The sequence below is a fragment of the Octopus sinensis genome, linkage group LG10 (genome assembly GCF_006345805.1).
Source record: "Octopus sinensis linkage group LG10, ASM634580v1, whole genome shotgun sequence".
Lineage (NCBI taxonomy): Eukaryota > Metazoa > Mollusca > Cephalopoda > Octopoda > Octopodidae > Octopus > Octopus sinensis.
The window spans coordinates 28,098,490-28,108,609 of record NC_043006.1 but is presented as its reverse complement, the minus strand read 5'-3'; positions in this window follow the sequence as shown (position 1 = coordinate 28,108,609).

The window sequence follows — 10,120 nt, the reverse complement described above, 5'->3', positions numbered from 1 at the left end:
ATTGGAAAACCATTTATTTGGATCATTATTTACTTTTTGTCCAGTTTTTATCTCTACGATACGGTTTACTTGTTTAAAAGTGGACTATAAGCTCTTTTTTTTTTTTTTTCATATAGCCACTTTTTTCAGGGCATCGTTGTTATATTCTGCATTATCATTGAATATTTGTTCATTAGCTGACAATTTTGATAACCTAAATGAAATATTTCTAACAAGATTATCTATAGCAGACCTAAGATGATTAGAATGATTGTGTATGAAATGTAGGTTTTCATATAGATTATGGTAAGGATAGTGCAAGCCAGTGTCAAGATTAAGAAAGTTCACCTCTTTTGTTCAAATTAAGACAGTAAACCTCTTTTGTTCATCTTTTTTGTGCTAATATCAAGAGAAATAGAACGATTAGACTTTCTAAAAGTATATGCGAAGCTTTTCTAGTATAATAGAAAAATGCTTCGATAATTATCGAAAGGTTGCAGTTATTTAAAGTTAACAGATCATCGATGTTTTACAACTCTCCACCGAACTTCAGAAATTTATCCTTCAATTGATCTGTGAAAAGAGTCCAAGTCAATAACCTGGACCATGTTCGAGAAAGACCATCAATATATCGATACCCGTTGAATTCTATTAAGCCTTTTCTCGCTCCTATTATGGTATAAATTTCCCTCTAGTTTATATCTGTGTGTTATTTTTCTTTTTCTTTTCTTTTTTTTAAGCAAAAAATAGAGTCTTGTTGATGAACATAGGTGAGATAGAAGAATAAGGATTTTCAATGTTGAATTGCTGGAAAGAAGTATTACCATTGCTTTCTAGTATTTTATACCATTTTAGGACATTATCTGTATTATCCCACAGGGCAAGTACAATATTTCTCGAATTTTAAAGATAATTCTGTCTAGTATTTGTTTACAGATTCTACCAATATCAGATTGGGATGGACAAATGAATGACGAGGATTTCTAAATAAAGAAGAAAATGCGAAAAATGGTTTGGGGATTTTTGAACATGAGAGTTTCAGAATCTGAAAATCTTATTACTAAACAGCTTTTTTAAAAAATCAATAATTAAGAATGCCAATCCAATGTTTTATAAATGTAATAATTGGGTTATCCTTATGGTCTTTCAAATTAAATTTTGAGTTTTTTCATATAAAACGCTCATTGGTATCAACCAATTCCTAAGGCGGCGAGCTGGCAGAAACGTTAGCACGCCGGGCGAAATGCTTAGCGGTATTTCGTCTGCCGTTGAGAGTTCACGAAAAAAAGCAAAAGACGAAGACAGGTGGAGTACAAAACAAACAGATGTATTAGTATAACGCTCAGGAATAGAAAAAAGTCTTTTATGTTTCGAGCATACGCTCTTCTACAGAAAGGGACACCTGAAAAAAACAAGGAGAGAAAAAAATGTGTGTAGTGGCTACCGATCTATCATGGCGACATAGATACACACACACACACACACACACCACACACACACACACACATATATATATATATATATATATAATATATATATATATATATATACATATACATACATACATATACCTATATATATATATATATATATACATATATATGCTAGTTCCTTACGGCCGTTTCTGCCAAGAGGCAACGAGATCCTCCAGGTTATTTCCATCTCTTCAGTTTTCTGCAGGGATGGGCAGATAAGGCTTGGATGACGAATGTGCCTCTAGGCTTCTTCACAGGGTCTAAGTGGTTGTGAGGGCTAATACATATAAGAAACAGTTAATAGTAGGTACAGTGAGTTTGTCTTTGTAAAAAAGAGCAGAAAAAGAATAGGGGTAAGAATAAGAACAAACATGAGGGTGTGAGTGAAGCACATCTTAGTATAATGATTTGGGTATAGCAAGGGGAAATAAGATACAGACTTCCCGTGATGTATTATAAGATCCATGTTGTTTCGTCCAATAGGGGATAGGTGAATATAGTCGTTCTCAGGAGGAGTTTTTTTCAGGAATGGTAAATTTAGTCAGTAGTTCACATTATGTTTAAATAAAGGTCCAATGGTGGGTTTAAAGATATGGTCCATGTTACGGAGGTGAAAATTTATATGTAAAGTGCCAGTTAGTAGGTGCAACGTTGCGGATGGTATGGCATAAGCAGCTTATGATGATGAACCCATCTTTGGAAATTTGGTATATGAGTACATTAAAGAGAGAAAGGAACCAGGTGGGGGCCAAAGTGCGATGTTAGTGTTCGTTACTTTTTGTCGATCAACAAGTCTCGGAATCCCTATGTGGCTCATACCCACACCCTTAACTCCACACATATACACACACGTGTATATCCATTTCCACACCTATGGATACATATGTGTGTAAACACCCAAAAACCCATACCTTCTTGCATAACCTCTCATATAACTGGTACTAATGGTATTTACAGAAGGTGTGCTTGGCCTTGTGAAGGCAGGAAACGTTTCTTTCCTTAAGAGAATTAACAAGCGGAAGTTTGGCTTTAATCATGAAGAAAATTTCATTTACACATAGCATACATTTCCTATTCTTTGTATTATACGCTGGTGAATAACTACAGGTTAGCATAACAGATAACCACCACTCGTCCGGTCAAGTCCATTTTTGTCCCTATTTACGAAATCCTCCTTCTCCCTTCCGTCAACAATAAATCCCTGTGCAGCTCCTATATCACTATAATACTAGGTGTTTAACCATATACAGTAGATCCCACTCATAGATAGATATACGTTTTGTATTTTTACACGTTTATACTCTTTTACTTTTCTTATGCTGTCCTATAGGATTCTCTCCCCTTAGTTCTAATTGTTTTAGTTGTCGCACTTATTTACTTGTTTTTTAATTTTATTTTTCTCGTTTACTTGCCCATGCTGGTCATTGTTTTATTTATTTGATTTGTTTTGTTTTATTTGTTAACCATCAATGAACCAGAACCACGTCATGGTTTTCAAAAAAATAGCTGACCACTTAGGTTGTAGGACTGACCATGTCCTTTAGGTTTCTCTTCCTTTAGTTTTAATTGTTTTAGTTAGGGTGGCCGAGACGGTCAGAGATGACGGTGAGAGTAAGTAATGTGAAAGATAGTGGCGATGGTAGCGAAGGGGAAGGCGGCGAAGTCAAAGGTATTGATGGTAGTGGCGTCAGAAGTCTGAATGGTGTGTGTATGGCGGATGTGGTGGCGATGGTGGTGGTACTGTTGTTCATCATGCATCTTTGCAATAAATTCCAAGTCAACAAATTATATCATTGTTTTGATGAAAATTGTACATTGCTTGAAAAATGTTGTTCAAGTTTAATAAAATTTAATATGTACTCAATGCATGAAATGTCATTGTTGGGTCCAAGGCATAATGAAGAGCCCTCCAAGGCATAATGAAGAGCAGGAGCCAGCTTAAAGGCCACCCTTGTCAGGCGGCTTTTAAGTTAGTTATACACATATAACAAAAATAAGCCGTGCGACTACCGGACACAATGAAGCCCGTCGTGTATATATAATTATGTGTGTTTGTATTTGCCCCACCCCCACCATCGCTTGAAAACTGATGTTGGCATGTTTACGTCCCCGTAACTTAGCGGTTCGGCAAAATAGACCGATAGAATAAGTACGAGGCTTACGAAGAATAAGTCCTGAGATCGATTTATTCGACTAAAGGCGGTGCTCCAGCATGGCCGCAGTCAAATGACTCAAACAAATAAAAGAATAAAATAATATATATATATATATATAAGTTCAGCAAAATTTAGATTCAGATGAATATAATGTTGGCAAATGAAATAGGGATACGAATGTGCATTGTCCGTTTAATTGGAAAATTCCATAAGTGGCTGAAGATTGCTCGACATATTAAAACTGATGTAATACGTACAGTGTTTAATAAAATGAAGTAGCATGAAACAATTGTACTACTCTACCTTGGATATACTTGTTACTTATTTTGATTATATATATACACACACACACGCAGTTATTTTTTGTTGATATTATTGACGCTTTAAGGTTTTCCTAAATATTATGCTTAATAGCAACGTTTGGTAAATGTCTGATGAACTGTGCCACTCCACGCTATTAATAAATTTATGTAGCTCTTGAGAAATCTATTGCACTTAATCAAGTGGAAGTAATGGGGTTTAAAACGGAATGGTACTGAAACAATTGTAACCAGTATTAATGTAGGCAACACCCCCGCACGGCCGCAGACTAATGACTAAATCAAGTAAAAGATAGAAGAAATGAGTTGTTACACAGTCGTATGTGTATAATGCCCTGTGGTATTTATTCGGGAATAGAACCTTTATACTTTTGCAAAACACACTGCAAAATCACACTGGTAGAAGTCTGCAAAATCACACTGGTAGAAGTCCGCATCCAGCAAAAATTGAGATATGCGCCCGTCAAGAGAGTAGCTTCAATTTTCACATGCCCTCAACAAAGCACGATATTTTGTGCTCGGGTGTGACAAACTTATAACAGTGGAGCACTAGATCGCAGACCACTAATCAATAATATATTTGCGACAGACTACTTGGAAGGCAACACAAATTTTCAGAAACCTGATTGAAAGACACTTTGATATATAATAATAATAATTATACATATATATATATATATACAGTAGTCAAGTATCGAACAACTACTAATGGTTTAATCGTGAATTAATTCTTTCTATCTATACTCTACAACATTGTCAGTGATGTGATTTCAAGCAAGCCAACTGATATGGACGATTGCCTGATTTCTGCTGTAATGTGTCCACATTTTATATTTCACGCGATTTTTTTGGCGGCGAGCTGGTAGAAACGTTAGCAGCCGGGTGAAATGCTTAGCGGTATTTCGTCTGTCGTTACGTTCTGAGTTCAAATTCCGCCGAGGTCGACTTTGCCTTTCATCCTTTCGGGGTCGATTAAATAAGTACCAGTTATTGGGGTCGATATAATCGACTTAATCCATTTGTCTGTCTTTGTTTGTCCCCTCTATGTTTAGCCCCTTGTGGGCAGTAAAGAAATATATTTCACGCGATTAAATTCGGTGACACAGAAAAAAACATCTACCTCAAAGCAGTAAGTAATGAAACATGTACCAAATCATCGACATCGTTAAGACTGATATGGTCTGAATTCCGCCATGAACTCACACAGGAACTACAAAATTACCACCAATTTCACAGAAACCTCTTTATTGTGTATGGCATTATTCTACACAAGGACCGCGCAGTAATAAACCATCTTCAGGGAAGCATTTCACTCTTCATTTTATTTTGCACCAAGTACATTAATATTTAAAGTTAGGATCATATCGACCATTACCACACTTCAAAGCTATATCCACATCGTAGAGGGCTTCTAATCCATCTAACCGTGATATTAGCAGTGTTCTGACGCTTGGAAATGTCGTACCCGAACGGTACCTTGCGAATGAGACTAACAGAGACTAACAGAGAGTATAGCCAAGCCACCCGTAAAGCGTCTTGTGAGCAGAGCTTGTTGCAATGATTCGGTAGCTGTCGTATTTTGGGGTTCGAAATGATGTCTCATGGACGAACATGCAGAATTCGTCATAAGCAGTAGTAGTCGAAGACTTCGAGTTTTCGGAGGGTTTTAGGTCTCACTGGCCAGGATTTTCACCCATAGAGAAGGATGGTCCGGATGAGCGTTCGGAAAATATGTGTCCCTTACATCACAATTGTCACTGATTTACCTATTTCAATATATTTTCAAACTACTTCAGTTATCGACCTCTGCTCTCATTGGTCAACTGTCGAAACATCTTCGAAGAGACAAATGGATTCAGTACCCGTCTATGTTGCACATTCGTTACATTCGGCACCCTAGTGGAACCATCTTCCAGCACGCCGGACACTAACCGGAATGTCTTGGGGTCCGTACTATTGCTAAATTGTAGTTGAACCTACATTAGGTTCATTCAGCTGCGTTTCTAGCAATCCTAGTCACCAGGCAAGCCTAGTTGGAGTACCGGTTTAGCCGCGGACGACCCAGGTTATATTGGATTTCATGTTACCAGTAGTACTCAACAGAGACATCACGATTGACCTGATATGCGGAAGTACCAATAGAGAGGATGTATCGATCGTTGAAGCACAACGTCTAGGAGGTACCTAGGAAACACCTTGGTGTCACTAAACGTCAGCGTAAAGAGTGGCGGAGAAAACCAAACAGGCTCGCAACAATGGTTCTAACGACTATCGTCGCCTCAGAGGACTGATTCCTCAGGAGGACCAGAATTCTTTCTGGCACTCGAATGCTACGGACATGGAGCGTACTGCCTCAGTCAGCGTTTCAAGAAAGCTCAGTCAATTCGGTCAAGCGTCGACCATCCAAATTATCCTCAACGGGCGAGGTGAAGTGATCTCAGATCTTAACAGTTGCCTAGATCGTTGGTGTAAGCATTTTGCTGTTTTGCTCAACCACGGCACAGTACCTCCCGTTGGACCGCTGAATGATCCGTTCTCCGCGACACTGTACGATTACCAAACGGAAGCGCCGACCACTGAGGTACTGCATGTTATGACTTGTAGTGGATCTTGCATGCATGAAATGGATTCGATCCACCACAGCCAAATTTAAATTAACACTGCAACAGAGCTTTTCCCACGGTGGAACAATGGTTTTTTTCTTACAGTAGTTTTACATTTTCCAGATGCCTTTAGCTAGGCCGAAATAATGTCTTCACCACTTGACCCTTTCTAACTTCTTCTACTTCACCAAAAGCTAGAATAGAGATAACAAGACCACCAACTAAATCTATTGCTCTCAATTATATATCTATCCTTCTGGATAGTTATATAAGCCAGCACATCCCAAGCAAAAATCAGTTCGTCACAGTCGTGACGACTCAACGAGGTCTGGTTGACCGACCTTGGTCAGAGGGAAAGATGAAGTTTACTGTGAGACAACACCCTACAATTCTCTCTAGCTCTAATTCTGTTCTCTTACAACATCATTCTATCTGTCTCAGCAATTACTGCTAAACAATGAAGAGGATACAAACACAAACTTTCCTTCGCATGCTTTTGGATATATCTAAACCTGCCCGTCGAGGCAAGGTATTTGTAACGTAACAGTAAATAAATACTTTCTTAAAACTTCATGCATTGTCCATCTTTCACATCCTACAGTATGCTGTCATAACAACAAATTATTATCGTTACAACTGCTGATTACGACACTTCCTAATATTGTTTTCAAACTAAATTTTATCCGTTACAATTGGTGGCCCTCGACTTCAATCAAAAATTTTATCGTCACGCCAGCTGACTTCAACATTTCATAATAATGTTTACCAAACCAATTTCTGTCGTTACAGACTGCAAGCTTGAAATACAACAAAGCTGCTACCGAAGATAATGTTCCAGCGGAGATCTTCAAGCACTGCCAGGAAGAGCTCACTAAGTGGTTGCACCAAATCATCACGCACATCTGAGACTCTGAATCACTTCCCCAAGATTGGAGATATGCGGTTCTTCTTCCGTTCTTCAAGAAGATACAGAAGTATCAGTTGATTGACATCGCGGCCAAGATATTTACTCAGTCCTTTTGCGCAGATTCCAGATTTAGAGAGACCGATGCGCCCGTCCTAACAAGTCCGGCTTTCGTCCTGGCCGTGGCTATACGGATCAGATCTTCACACTGAGAAAATCTCTTGAGTACCGTTGATGTTACCAAAAACCGACCGTCATCTGCTTCGTCGATTTTGCGGTAGCATTTAACTCAGTTAACCGTTGTGTGTTGTGGGAAGTAACGATTGCAGATGGTTTTTCACCAAAACTTCTGAACCTGCTGAAAGCCTACTATCATACAATATGAACAAAGGTCCGGTTATATGGACAAGAATCACCGTTTTTCGATGTCCGTTCCGGGGTTCGACGGGGTTATGCATTATTTCCAACCCTGTTCAACTATGCCATCGACTGGATCACGAAACATGCTCTGACAGAGTTTCTATGTTTTACAGTGGGACCGAACTTTGTTCTCACCGATCTTGATCACACTAACGACATAGCGACCCTGAGGGAAAACTATGCTGACCTCCAAACTGCTATTAACAAAATTAATAACTGGGCTCTCAAGATCGACATGAAGATAAATACGTCCAAAACCAAAATTCTCGTGGCAATGATCCCATCCTCGGAAAAGTTATGAATGGTTCTCAGTGGTGAAATCCTCGAAGAAGTCGACCACTTCAAATTGCTTGGATCGACATTCACAGCAACCGAGCAGGGAAAGGACGAGATTGACCTACGCATCAACAACGCTTGTCTCGCATTCTGTCGCCTTCAGAGCCACCTTTGGCCGCCACCAGAGATCCAAATTCTCACGAAAGTGCGTATTTTCCAAGCGTTCATCCGGACCATCCTTCTCTATGGGTGCAAATCCTGACCAGTGAGAGCTGAAAACTTCCAAAAGCTCAAAGTCTTCGATTACTACTGCCTATGTCGAATACTGTATGTTCGTCCATGGGACATCATTTCGAACCCCAAAATACGATAGCTGCCGCATCAACTCTTTGCAACAAGCTCTACTCGCCAGACATCTAAGTTAGCTTGGCTATACACTCCGTCAGGCTCCAGGGAAATCATTCGCAAGGCGTCAACCCGGCTCCCCTCCCAAGCTGACGCAAACGAGTTGGAGGACAATTGAAGTCGTGGCTGGCGACAGTAAAAACAGATGTGGAAGCAGACTCGGGCCTCTGCATCTATAGTCTTTGACAGTTGAACCGGAAGTGGGCATCCATTATAGCCCTAACTGCGGCCGACCATGGGATATGGTCAGCATTCGTGAGCGAATGGTGAATTCGCTGGTTGGAGTCGGTTCAACCTACTCCGGGTGAATGTTGCTGCAAGTACAAGTATATTTCAATGCACGTGTTATTACTGCAATATAAAGGTACTTTAACAACTATATATGTCCTTTACATCACAATTGTCACCGATTTACCTATTTCAATATATTTTCAGTTCAAGCGACTTCAAATACCTCAGAATTATCGATCTCTACTCGCATTGCTCATCTGTCGAAATATCTTCAAAGAAGCAAATAGTTTTAGTGCCTGTCTATACTGCACATTCGTCACATTCGGCATCCCAGAAAAACTATCATCCGAATGTGAATTGGAGTTCCTATGAACAATAACCTAAAATGTTCCGAAAAATTGGGGCGTATACCTTTCATCTATGACCTTTCTACATAGCCGAAATTGGTGTAACCAGAGCGAAGCGCTTTATAATTTCAACATGCAATCCTACAATACTGTAACACGGACCTGTGTAAATAGCAGCCCATGAAAATTCCTAATTGGCACGCCTAACGAAAAATGATCTTGAATTGTTTTAGTGGTACCGGCCCGCCTAATGATGAACCATGTCTCATGCGGTCGACTCTCCAGAAAAGTTGCCTATGCCTACTGCTGTAACACAAGTCTAATAGTGGTACAAATTTTTCCTAGCGAGGTGGCTTCTATATCACTCGTCCAGTCACAAATATCAACCAAATTCCCTTCAAATAACATTTCACCATCTTAAAGAAAGGAAGAACCCGTCGGTTAGTGTAGTCATGGTAGTGTAATCCTAGCGCAGGCCTATGATGGAATTGTTCGTGGCTGGAGCGGTTTCGTCACAGGTCAGCTTGATCAGAAATTATCTAGGATGAAACAACACAAGTTTTCCCAAACAAAGAGCATTTTCAGAAGACGTGTTCGTGACTTTATGACAATTCCATAGCTCGATCAGTGTGTCTTGAAAGTAAACGGGTCTGTGAGAATCACTCAGCAAAACAGAAGAGCCCTTCGCAAATATTTGCTAGTCCAATCTGCCAGCACTCGATTTGCCATTCAAAAACTGCATCCTATATTATCAAATACAGCCAACATTAATAGCATCTCCTTCGTCTACGATCTCAACAAACCTTAGCAATCGTATCCATGCCTTAGAGTTAACCCCAACTATGGAAAGCATGTTTGGATATATCTACCAATCTATCACCAATGGAGTATCCTGTTTTGAGGGGTTCCAATCCCAACACTCACTATTTGGATAACATGGCCTAATTAGGCAGCTTATCTCATCGGGGTTTTTTTTCCAGATAATAAATAAATATCTTATGGAT